This window comes from Dermacentor andersoni, chromosome 6, assembly GCF_023375885.2.
Source record: "Dermacentor andersoni chromosome 6, qqDerAnde1_hic_scaffold, whole genome shotgun sequence".
Classification (NCBI taxonomy): domain Eukaryota; kingdom Metazoa; phylum Arthropoda; class Arachnida; order Ixodida; family Ixodidae; genus Dermacentor; species Dermacentor andersoni.
Genome location: NC_092819.1, coordinates 140,071,690 through 140,085,031, shown reverse-complemented (window position 1 = coordinate 140,085,031; position 13,342 = coordinate 140,071,690). Strand labels below are relative to the sequence as shown.

At 46.5% G+C, this 13,342-nt stretch overlaps 1 pseudogene; it reads left to right on the top strand.

Moving 5' to 3' along the window:
* Window positions 1–408: 408 nt before the first annotated feature.
* On the top strand, window positions 409–589 carry LOC126523767 (U2 spliceosomal RNA; annotated as a pseudogene).
* Window positions 590–13,342: the final 12,753 nt, after the last annotated feature.

The following is a 13,342-nucleotide window of genomic DNA, read 5'->3' as shown; positions in this document are numbered from 1 at the left end:
CGCATTTTACTAACGAATCCCTTCACGTAGAACAGACACGCACCTCATTACGCTCAAGGGCACACACTGCTTCACCGTAGGCAAGGCTATCGTGTGTTGTTCGACATCCTGCAGTGAACTAATGGTTGTGAAATCACTGGAAAACCACAAGCGGTCGCACACAACACAGGCCACACCAAATTGGTTCCCCACAATCCCCCTACCTTGGTAGGGGGATTGTGGGGAATTCCGGCTCCCTACCGGCTCCCTACCGGCTCCCTACCGGCTCCTTACCGGCTCCCTACCCAGGAGCCGGAGGAAAGTAAACACGCGTGTCTTTTCGACGGGACCGCTTCCACGGTAGAGCGGAATGAAAGTAACTACGCGAGCGCTTGAAACGCCAACAAAGAGAGAGCGGTGCGAACGAAGACACGGCCGACGCGATCAATGTGGAGTATCTGTTCTTATCAGCCTAATATCTGATACGGGTTGCATTTGGGCCCAAGAGAATAAACTTATTTTTGCAAGTTGGCGGACTGCTTGAAGCGTGCTTCACCTCCACCACGGGTCGGCGCAGTATTGCACTATCTTCGGGGTCGGCCCCTGTCTTTAGCCTACGCACATCGATCCGCTAGAAACAAGCTATATATAGTTTCGCTGTAAATATTATCGCAGCGTGCACGTCACGATCTATCAGCAGTTATACGATCAGCATCGAAGCATTATAACGATACTCGACGCGCTGCTTTGCTGCCATTCGCCAATTGTAGCCAAGTGTACTGAAAATCGCTGCTGAGAAGCACACCTTACATGTTTTGTGCTCCATGTTAAAATTACATTCCAATTTCCCCCAACGGCATGACAGGTTTCTTTATTTTACAGTGAAGCTGTTTACCTCGAGCCCACGTATGCATTCCGCACATGCGTTCCCGGAAGGGGTACGTCGGGCGGTTGCGCCCGTATCGTGGACCGGAATGCGCACGCAGTCGACCATTTGGGGGATAGGCGGAAAGGGTGTGGCTACGGTGCCTACGCACTTGACCTGCGGTTTTGTGCTTATAACGTGACGCGCGTCGGAGGTGCCGCCGCTGCTCGAATGGAGAAGGGTAGGGGTAAGGGAGAAAGATTGTGGCGAAAGCGTTGCAGCAGTGGAGAGGGCTAAGAGCAGGGAAGGAAAGAGTTTGGCGACGGTTCCTGTGCAAGTGGCCTGCACTTCTTTGGTTATATTGTCACGCGCGTCGGAGGTGCTGCCGCAGTGCAACTTAGGTTGTGGTACATTCATGAGAGGTATGGTGACCGTGGCGGCGCTTGTGTCGGCGTAGTGTGGTGTCGTATGGAGAATGTATGATGTGAGAATGTATGCAGCCTAAACAGCTTCGCCGGTAATCCGTTCCCATAAGAATTTCGCGACATGCAAATTTTTTTATTTAGTTCATGATTTTAATAATAATGTTGGCCCTCTTTGAGGCTCCCAAAACAGAGGAAGATACTCTCACTTACATCAAATTATGTACAATGTACCCCAAATCATGTTCATTGATTGGAACATCCAAACGAAATCGGTAATTTATGCAACTACGCATCCACCAAAGCTTGCTAAGGTCCACCGATTTATTTCAGTGCAACATTAGCGTCTTCAAGAGTATTCCACATTGCAATCACACCACTGAAAAATGAGTAGCGAAGTGTATCCCGAAGAGCTCGGTACTTTTGTATATCTTAATTGTGGTCGGTTCGTCAATTTCTTACGTCAGGAGCATGAAGATATAACAATATGCAGAATAATAACAATAATATTAATCTTATTTGGTTTTGCATAATCTGAAGGAGTACCATTATTCTTTACTTTATTCTGAATACCTCAAGAAAATCTAAATCGCAAGACTAACACCAGCTTCACTGAGTCCATCCTATGGTAGCTTGAGGAAATAAAACGCGCTTCCGCCATGTAAATTCTTTCGAACTCTATTCTAATTCTTTCTAGCTCAAAATTGTTTCTAACTATCTTACTTAAGTATATAAATACTAGAGAGTTTCTAGAAAATCTAAATCAGCCTACGATACATTCGGTATCTTTGAACTGTACTGCAATAACCACCACCATGTTAGCTTTAGTCCTTTCGAAATATTTTGTAATCGAAACGAACCAGACATTCACTCCTTATATCTCCGAGCAAACATGTTTCTGCTATTATGGTTACGCGTGAGTCATGTGAAAGCCAAAAATGCTCAATTTCAGCAGATTTGTTCATCGATTGCGAGTGTTGAACCAAAGCAATCTTGGATAAATTTTGATGTGTTAACTGTGCTACATGACCAATCAAATCTATGCAAGGCGCTTGGGACAACGTGCTCTTTTCTTTTGGTTTGATCAGTATCTCGTTTGCTTGAGTGCAAGCAGCGGTATAATGTCATCCCACATGTGTAGCTGATCGTTTATCCGGAGTTTTTCATGGCATGGGGGCACTTTTGTTCCTGTGGCCCTTTCCAAAGCACCACTTTCTGTAAACTTCTTTCGCATGTTCGCGGTCTCTTTCGCATAGTCCTTGCCTCTCCTGATGAAACTCTTACGTACCGTGGTGGCTTAGCGGCTACGGCGTTACAGTGAAAACCACGACGTCGTGGGATAAAATTCCGGCCGTGGCGGCCACATTTCACAGGGGCCGAAAGGCAAATATAGCCATGTCCCGTGATTTCGCAGCACGTTAAGGACACCCAGGTGGTCAAAATAAATCCCGAGTCCCTCACTACGGAGTGTCTCATAATCAAATCATGAGTCTGGCACTTGAAATCGCACAATACATTCATTCAAGATCTCTTTTTGCTTTGAATAATTTTTGAGGACGTCGTGTTTTTTCTTATAGCGTCAAAATTCAAAAATCTCTCGCCTCGCCATGGTGTTTCAAGGTTTGGCTTACCAAACTTCTTGACTATTTTTACCGCGATTACTTCTACGCCTAGAGCTTTAGCAATTAAATTTATCCACATCGTGTTCTTTCCCAGGGTTAGTTGTGATACTGATTAATATGCGCTTTCAGAATGGGCAAACACCGAAAAATTTGTGCGGCTGGTTCCATTTTCGTAATCCACTGGGTTTTTATTGTTTTTCAATGGTGGTCGCCAATTTATTCATTTTACCTTACATTTCGTGCTGCGAGCCTATTTTGCATGCTAATGAGCTTAGGCTTCGCTTCCGCTATTTCGTTCTTCATTGCAAATATCTTGCGGTCAAATGCGTTTTGGTTCGCGAGAATTTCCTCTCATATCTGAGCGGTACTCTCGACCACATTTTCCTCAACATCTTCATCTATCAGCAACAAGAGCAATATTGGCTAGGAATTCACCATAATTACACAGCATATACGAGGACCCGGAAGCACTACCAAGCGCCTATTATCACAACGATGTGTAGAGTATTGACTACCTTGCAAAGGCAGCAATGGTGATTTAGGCACCTTGCTTGTCAACCAGGTACCGTGCGCTTTGATCCTATGTTCCTTTATGGACTGGTAGTGGATGATGCCATCCGGGGCACCACATCCGGGCAATGCGAATTCCAAGCTTCCATTTCCAAAGAGTCGCACATGGAGCAAAAGAAAGCGATTTCATTCGGCTCTCTTTCTACATCGTAAAAAAATCTTGGCAGAAAGTGCAAAAGAGGTTTAGGCATCTTGCTTGCCAGCCAAGTGCCGTGCCCACTTCGTATTTGCATCCATACCGTGCCATGGCCTTTCCACAAATTGCGCCTGCATATATGGCCTTTCCTACAACTGATGCATGTCATATTGACACGTGGGCTTGTTTATCTTTTTCGGGTGAGCACTTTTCATCGTCTAACAAATGTTATCGCTCCGTGCGGGATGCGCCTGCGTGTATCTGAAGATTATGGAATGTTATCGATGGTTCTATCCGCTGTCTGTTGTCACCGAGCCTTGTGTAATCTGATTGCAGGTATGCGCGACGCGAATGGTGTCGAACATTGTGGAAGACACGCGGGCCCAGGGATGAATCTACGCAGGGCTGCCATTGGCTGTTTTTTAAGCAGAAGCTCTTTCGACGCTAGCGCCAAGATCCGCTTCAGCTACCGCCCTATCAGGAAGGCGATACTTTGATAAAATGGCGGTACACACGATTGTTTACGTTGTCATGTTTCCATTTTTTCTTTTTGCTTTATTATGAAGAACCTCTCCGATCCCATTACCCTTTTCCCCATGCCCCGCGCACCTTTACTTTTGCTTTCTTTTTGCCTATCTGCGGCGCGTTCTCTTTTCTTTTTTTTTTTCTACGCCAGACATTGGTATCTTGAACTAGCGCATGGTGCTCCGTAGGTTCTTGATTTCTTTGCACGCACGCAGTCTTGTCCATTCTATGGGTATGCCAGCATATGGCAGACCATATATAAATTCCACTTCGAACACAGCAGATCCTAGGCCTCGTTTTATTGACTTCCGTTTCCGAAAACAAAGATTTTCGCATAACCTGGTATGATACACGCTCAGAAAATGAACAGAAGTGAAAAATGCATGACCATGTACATGACTACTAAACAAGACAAGAGTTCACGGACAGTGAAATAACAAAAAATGAAGTAAAACTCAAGCAAACGCGAAGGCCGTTTCATGTACACACATAGAAGATTTTTATATAACGCCTTCAACACCAAAGTGTAGAAGAACTTCTGAAATGCGCACTCGAACTTCTGATATACTCACTGAGATGGAAAAAACTGGACAATGTGTGGGACATAATCATGATAACTAAAGGATAGGAAAATTCACTGGTAATGGCAAAAATAATCACACGCAAAATACCTAAAAATAGAATATAATGCTAAGATTGTTTTATTGACAGTCATACCAAGAGAGAGAGATAACATAATGCAGAGAAAGGCAGGGAGGTTAACCAGAAGTAGTTCCGGTTGGCTACCCTGCGCAGGGGGAAGGGTTAAGGGGGATAAAAAGAGAAACAGAGTGGAAGGGGGAGATACAAAGAGAGACAAGCACGAACAAAGCGCGTACACTACAGAGCAGTAGGGGGCGTCATTCTTAGAGCCTGTAGTGAAGCCCCATATACCGCAGGAACCTTAATAACGCGAGTAAGGCCTTCAACGCGGATGTTCTTTCGAAGCATTGGCCTAAAGCTTTTAGTTCCGATAGTGGACAATTGTCCAACTGGTCCAGTACTCTGCACATCGCTTGTCTCTGAGCACTATATCGCGGGCAGACACAGATAATATGTGCGAGCGTCTCGTCGATGTTGCATGTGTCGCACGTGGGGCTGTTGGCCATTCCAATGAGGAAAGCATATGAGTTCGTAAAGGCAACGCCTAGCCATACACGGTAGAGCATGGTCTATTCATGTCGTGGTAACCCAGGCGGGAGGTGCATCCGTATATTCGGAGACAACGTCCGCAACCGACACATGGTAAAGACATTTGAGTCCCACAGGGGCAAAGTACAATCACGGGACATCAATCGCAGCCCAGCCCCAGCGTCTGTTCGCGAAAGCGGAATGAAGACTCGTTGACCACTTTCATGTGCAGATCGGGCGGCTTCGTCGGCGTGGTCATTCCCGCTGATGTTAAAATGTCCTGGAAGCCACTGAAAGATTATGTTGTGTCCCTTCTCATGGCTTTGATGATATATGTGCCGAATTTCTGAGGCCAGTTGTTCATTGGGTCCGTGGCGCATTGAGCTTCGTATGCACTGAAGGGCTGCCTTGGAGTCACTAAAGACTGTCCAATGTTGCGGTGACTTCTGCTTAATGACATCAAGTGCAGCACGGAGCGCCGCCAGTTCTGCACCCGTCGATGTGGTCACGCATGAAGTTCTTAATTTGATCTCCTCAGATTTTGCCGTGATGATGACTGCAGCAGCAGAGCTGTTGAGGTTTACTAAACCATCTGTGTATACATGTCGCCGGAATCTGTGCACGTTGTGAATGTGCTCCAAAGTTGCTTGTTTCAAAGCTTGCAATGGAGCTCCAGCTTTCTTTTTGATTCCTGGAATTGTCAGTTGCACTTCTGGCCGGTGCAGACACCACAATGGATCTGAGAAGCGTGCAGAGGGCGTAAATTCCGATTGCAAGTAGGGCTGATGTCCTACAATAGTTTTGGCAAAAGTTGAAAGTGGCCTTTTTGCTGGCAAGCAAGCAAGATGGTGGGAGGGAATCCGAGTCAGGTGTCGGATGGGCGCTCTCACGACGTCTGTATCAATGTAGACTGTCAAAGGAGCGTCTCTGGCTATGGCCACTGTCGCAATCGATGACGTAGTTTTGGGGAGACCGAGACAAGTCCTGAGTGTTTGGGCTTGCACACTCTGGAGGTTGCGGATACTCGCAGTGCAAGTATTTCCTAGTACAGGTAAGCTGTACCGCAGGAAGCCCAAAAATAGTGCTTTATACAGTTGCAGCATTGACGGTACTGTTGCGCCCCAGGACTTCCCGCCGAGAAACGCAAGAAGGTCCACAATGGCGGCCAAACGCTTTGTCACGTACCAGATGTGAGGGCTCCAAGACAAGTCTCTATCAATGATGACGCCAAGAAATCGGTTCGTTCGTCTATATCGTATAACTTCGTCATTAATTCGCAAAGTATACGGGGCCATCGCTTTGCGAGTAAAAGCAACGAGTGCACATTTCTCAGCGGAAAGCTCCAGGCCTTGTCTTCTTAGGTATGTTGACACAGCTGTTGACGCTTTCTGAAGTTGTGCGCGGACTTGTACACGTGTCACGCCTGAAGCCCATATGCAAATATCGTCTGCATATACGGAGAGCTGAACGGTTTGCGGTAACGAATCAGCGATACCAACGAGCACCAGGTTGAAAAGGGTAGGGCTGAGTACTCCGCCTTGCGGTACACCACGACTGGTATAGCTAGGCGGCGTAGGTTTGTCTTCAGTCAAAAGAAAGATTTGCCATTCAAATAGTTGCCTATCCAGCGAAAGGTGTGTCCGCCAATCACTACAGCTTCTAAGACGGCCAGAATTGCATGATATGTGCATTGTCGTACGCACCTTTAACATGAAGCAATAGGGCCGCAGTGATTCGTTTCAGATGTTTTTGGTGTTATCCGTATGTAACAAGGTCGATAACGCTATCAATTGACGAGCGGCCGCGTCGAAAACGAGCCATTACCTCTGGATAGACGTTGTAAAATTCCGTACCATTCTAACCGTGTAAGGATCATTATCTCTCTTACCTTGCCGACACAGCTGGCCAGTGCTATTGGACGGTAAGATGACAATTCCAACGGGGATTTGCCAGCCTTGAGGAGCGGTACAATCCGACTGTCACGCCATGATGCGTTGTATAGGCCAAGAAGGGCATCTCTGGCCTCTTTACCAAGGTTTGCGAGCGCAGAGTATGTGATGCCATCGTGTCCTAGTGACGAAGATCGCCTGCACCCATCAAGTGCGGCCTCCAGTTCTTCGATGGAGAAAGAAGCGTCCATACGAGGATCTCTGGAGCAAGGGTGGGGGACAATGGGAATAGGTGCGCAAGGTGAATACGTGAGCGCCGGACCCGCGATCCTCGCGCAGTAATCTTCGGCTACCTCGACTTCTCAGCGTACTTGATTTAGGGCTAGAGACTTAAATGGACGACGCTGTTGAGGAGCTGTTCAAAGTCCACGGATTGTTTTCCAGACAACCGACAGAGGTTTACGCGGATCGAGAAACTCACAAAACAATTTCAAGCGTTGATTTTGCAGTACAGCAAGGCGACGCTGAATTTTCTTTTGAATGCGTCTGGCCTCTCTAAGGTCGTAGACCGATTTAGTCCATCTGTACCATCGCTCCGCTCGCCGGCGGATTGCACGGAGGCTCTGTTTTTCCGAATCAAAATCTGTGTATTTCTCTAATGGCCGAAATGAACGTATAGCATCGTGCATAGCCTTGGCGATCTCAAATTCTAGTGTGGACGAAATGCCTTCGTGGCATGCGTCTTCCATAAGTGATTTGGACACGGGACAATATATTGTTTGTTTAAAATTTGATGGAACGTATTTGGTGAGGCCTTTTATCTTCAGGTATGTAGGAAGTGGTTGCTTCCGTGGGTTTCTATATCTGCGAAGCAATGGACGCAGCGAGTGAGGCATCGCGAAACAAAAGCTAAGTCTAAACAAATACTGTACGTCCGGCCGCGCAGAAACGCGGGACTTCCATCATTTAGACAACAAAGTTAATGGTCGCAAGCAAAGGACACGAGGTTTCTTCCTTTGGAATTTATCTTGTTACATCCCCAAAGTGAATGATGCGCGTTGAAGTCCCCAACAACAATCCATGGACCAGATGCCGCATCTATAATGTCACTCAGTCTCTGCCTATCCAAACTACTTGATGGAGAAAGGTAAGCGCCATCTAAAGTAAACGCAAGTTTTTGTTTTTTCTCGGTCAAACACACATACTGATTACTGTCATGTGGCCGCACTGGATGAAAAACGCAAGTCAGTTCACACCGTATGTAGATGATCACTTTGCTAATGTCATTACAAGTCGATGACTCATGAGGTTCATAGCCTGAGATCCGGACGGGTTTCGACCGCTTCGGTTCACAGACGACAACAATGGGGAATCGATTGGTGAAAACGTAATGGCGAAAGTCAACGCGAGATTTCAGGCCACGGGCATTCCATTGCATAATAGATGCTTCCTTGACTTGTCTGAAGAACGGATGACGCAGCAGAGCCATTGTGCTTGCTACTCGAGGCTCGCAAGAAGCGGATCCAGGCCGTCCAGCACTTGTAGTGCACCTCGAGCCCATAGCGTCTGCATGTCATTAGAGATTTTCATTAGTGATTTTATTATGGCGAATACTTGCTTGTCTTGACCTCCTACGTGATCTGTGTCCTCATTGGTGCGTCGGCAGTCCACCGTCGACCTTTGTTGGGCTGGAGGACTTAATGTCGGAAGTGCAGGTCAGTCGTTTGCAGTAGAGGTATTCACTGCGTCACCAGACACCGTGTTGATAGTGTGGGTGAGTGCCTTGGGAGCACTAGTCTCAGGAAGTAGCGTCTGTCTCGCGACAGTGTCAGTATTTCTAGTAGACGAGGATCGTCTGCGGTGACGGCGAATCAACACCCGTAAGAACATTCTCGCAGTTGATGTCAAGAACAGAGCAACATTGGATATCTTGAGTACAGTGAAAATACTGGGCAAGATAAATGTTCGCACCATAATACCACAGGACAACTAAACAAAACGAAAAAGACGTGAAAATTGTACTAAAAACGGAAATACACATTATAACCTTATTTTGCACTTGAGGACAACTTGACTAACGGTGGCAAAGTAGAGGAGAAGGTAGTCCGCTTCTGCAGCAGCACATAGAAAACATTCGCCGAAAGGCCTATTCCTCTATCAATGACCAAGCGAAATAAGCCAACAACATGACTTTTCTTTCACCACGAATGCGATGCTTAGCAGTAAATGTACGCCACTTAAAGAGAGTGAACTGGTGGGCTAGTTGGTTATCCGACATAATAAACGAGTTTTTCGCCAAAACCACACACACGAGAAAGCACCCGTGTTGTGTCCTGTCTCGTGTGTGAGGTTTAGGCACAAAACTCGTTTATTGTGTCACCTAAGTAACTACGTAATACTCCGTAATAATCATGCCTGCACGTGAAGGTTATTCGCGCGGTTTTCCCATCGGCAATTACTGAGATAATACTTAAGCATGAACAGTATTTTTCCTCTACTAGTACGTTTGCAGAACGGTGACACACAGAAAAAACACTGAGAGCGGAATGGGAAGCTGGGCGAGTTACTTGTTTCCGAGGCCGGACGCGGGCACCATCGATTGCTATGGAACGTTCGATGGCTCGTGTATGAAAGCCGACGCATTTGAACAGCAGATCAGATTTCGGTGATCGCCGACCGTGTTATCCGCTATTGCTGTATTTTGAGTGTAACTTGCTTTTGTGGGTACAAGTCCGCGCAATAAAATGTTACTTTTGCCACTCACAGTTTTGCAGCTGTATTGTTCACCGTCACTACTTTGTGAGAGTATTGTGCTCCAAGTTCCACATAATGCACGTCATAATATGTCACTCTTGTCGGGCGCGCATGTCCCATGTATATGTCGCGTTCGGCATGCCCCGTGATGCCTCTCATGAATGATTGTCCTTGGCATGTCATGGTTATTGATCCGAATGCGTCAAATGGCGCATAGAGCGAAAAAGCTGGCTTATGTAGTCTGTATCAACCAAGCGGGATCTAAAGTCCCACTGGCCCGCCAAGACGGAGAAGAGCGGGCGAGAGGGAACAACTTCTAGGCCGCTAGCGCGCCAGGTGTAGCGCGATAGGAGCAGGCATCGCCGCGACGGCACGTCACCCTCACTCCCGGAAGACGACGTGCGGTCTGTATCTCTCTCACCCCCGATGTGCTTTGCTGCTGCGCGCGCCTGCGGACCTTGGTGGCAGCGGCTGCCTCCTCGTTCTTTTACAGCGAAGAACGTCGGTGGCATGCGGCGTTGGCAAAGAAGGCTGCTGCTGCTTTCTGGCTCCAGCAGCAAGTAGCGCTATGTTACATTGCTCGCAGGGTAAACTTGATGGACCGCTTAACGGCGTTCGACATTAATGCTTTCGCATTCACAACTCATGAGAAGTCGTTAGGTGTCCTCGAATATTTAAATATATATCCAGTTGAATAATGTTATGATATATAGAATTAAGCAAAGCACTCCGTGTACTCAAACCCGTTCAACTTTCAGGACACTTACACCAGCTCGATATGTGACAGCAGGACCATTCGGAGGGACTCGGGAAGTGCCTGCCTCTGGCCGAAGCACGCCATCGCGCGCGGAAGGCGGTTAGAAACAAAGCAGCGGAAAATGCGTGACATATTCTGACAACGTTAAGTGTATTAAAGTTTTTTTTTCTGTTTTACCTGAACGGCGAAGCAATGTTGGTTGTACGTTGACAGTGCCTAGCGTTCAAGAATTTGTTTGCAGCATCTTTGGCAATGACAATGCAGTTATTAATCATGTGTTTGATCCATCAACAATTTCTATAAGTAGGTGGCCGAGCTGCAATGTGAGCCTACCCTCCTGCCCCCCTCCGATCGACATTTCTCGCTACGCCACTGCCCGGGGCCCATGGTCTTCTGTCACCGCCCTTCCCCCATGGTGTAGTCAGGAAGGCAAATATATCCGAAATTTCCGGGGAGGAGATTTCGTGTTTCAGCACCAGCACAACAGTATTGGAAACCGCACATCCCCCCCTTCGCCTTCGTTCTCAGAGAACGCTAATGTAGCAGTTGTAAATGCTGATTTATTTTCTCCACCAAATAACACAAGGTGCTGTACTGATAACTTGTGATAAGCGCATTTGCACATCTGCTGTCATACTGTAAGGCTTGCAAGCCAGTACAGATGCGACATCGTAGAAAATATGGCTCGCCAAGTAACAACGATATTTCAATAACTTTTTTATTAGCGATTTTAGAGGCAATAATACATTTCCAAAATTGAAGGCCGGCAGTGACATGTTGCCCAACAACTTCACAAAAATCATCGTCTGTACTACGGCATGTAGTAATTGGGCTGTGGGCAAGCCCTGAACCCAGGCGAAAATTAAATAGCGTGTCAGTAGCGTGTAACACCAGCTGCTTTCCTGCTGCGCGGGTGACAATGCTATGAAATTACGAGTTATCTTCATTCGTATGCATAAGGCCTTTCTTTATTTGCTACTATTGGCAAACGTCATCGTCGGAGCTCCGTTACCGCCACAAGGTTGGGAACAAAACCCGCACCGCGTTGATTCCGGGCGTGGCCATGCGAAAAAAAAAAAAAGAAAGAACAGAACGCCGCGATGAAGCACGTGCCAGCTTGCGCTACGGTTGGTCTGCACTCGCAATGGAGAGTACAGAGAGATAGACGTCACTGCTGCACTGTTTCATGTTTTTTTTTTTTTTGGATAGTGCCACATCGGGCCGCCCACAGTGCCTTAGCGCTACCGGCTTCAGCACCCAAGACGACTTTGTTCAGGGAAGTTTTTGTTGAGTTAATAATGGGGGACTCTGAGACCTCAATTTCCGAATTGCAAAGTTTCCTTTATAATTGCTAATTGAGCAGTTATTTAGGATATTTTCAATAATTATCTGTTATATTTTGCTCGATACCGAGTTCCTAGCGGTCCGGAACACAAACAACCTGACAGAATATCGGGATGTATCCTCACAAAATTAACCTTTTTCTAGAAATTGTGTGCAGCTAAAACAAGACACTGTACTTCTGACATTAAGTAAAACAACAACAGAATCATAAAGAGACGGTTACCTGGGCCTAGGAGAGAGTGCTTTTATTCAACACCACGAAACCGATACAAAACTAATACAAACGATAAAAAACTGATAAATGGGACCCTGTATAGAGAGTGTTCCAGCTTACCGTACTGTATACAGGGTCTTTCAGTGTTAAGATATTCGAATGCCACGCAACTGGACAAAACCAATGTAATGTTATTTGCCGTCGCTTGGAGATACTCGGATTTCTTTTTTTTTCATTCTACCTAATTGCATAATTACTCCTAATTATTTATAGTACTTCTCAAATATTATAAGTAGATTATAAGTGTCGATGAGGAAATTGTAGAGCAAGATGAAAAACTCCCGATACAGCTTTCTGTTGCTTGATACGTGCAACATAAAAGTGTTTTTCCGAGCTTGAAAGCAGCCCGCTAATACACGCAAAGTGCATCGAGCGGGCAGTCGCCCCATTATGCAGTGCAACAAACTTCGGCGTCAGAACGGGTGCGCAGACGCCACCCAGTATTTCGCATATTTCTTTCTGTAGTTATGCGATGGGAAAGTGGTAGGTTTGTCAGGGCATATATCACGACATCACTCAATGTTTTTTTCTTTGGACCAATCAGTGGGCGTGGTCATCCGTCCTACAGCAATTGCCAGAAGTTACTTCCTCATATTAACGCGACAGCGTTAAGGAGCTCGTGTCGTAGAAAAGCCGGTGTCGTCGGCGTCGGTGTCGGCGTCAGCGGCGTTGGCCGTGAGCGATAAATCCCAGACGACGCTTGGACGGAACCTTGAACGGAACGCTTCACTGCAGAGCATGTCCGCATTTTCCTCTCTCGCAAGAGTGCAATCGCCTACATTTGAAGTAGATAACTTACAGAAGGTAGCTCTGACTCCTTAGAACACACCTTTGGAGCGTATTGACATTTCTTCCGAAGCCACCCGAAGCAAGAGCGCCAACAAAGTGAAAGGCGCACATTCGAATGTTTCCTCTAAAAGTGCACCGCACTGTACATTTTATACATGTTATTTCGCTTACACTAAACACATGTCCTATTAACATACTAAGCAAATGGCATCAGTTTCACAGTCGACATGCACACAGTTTATTTTC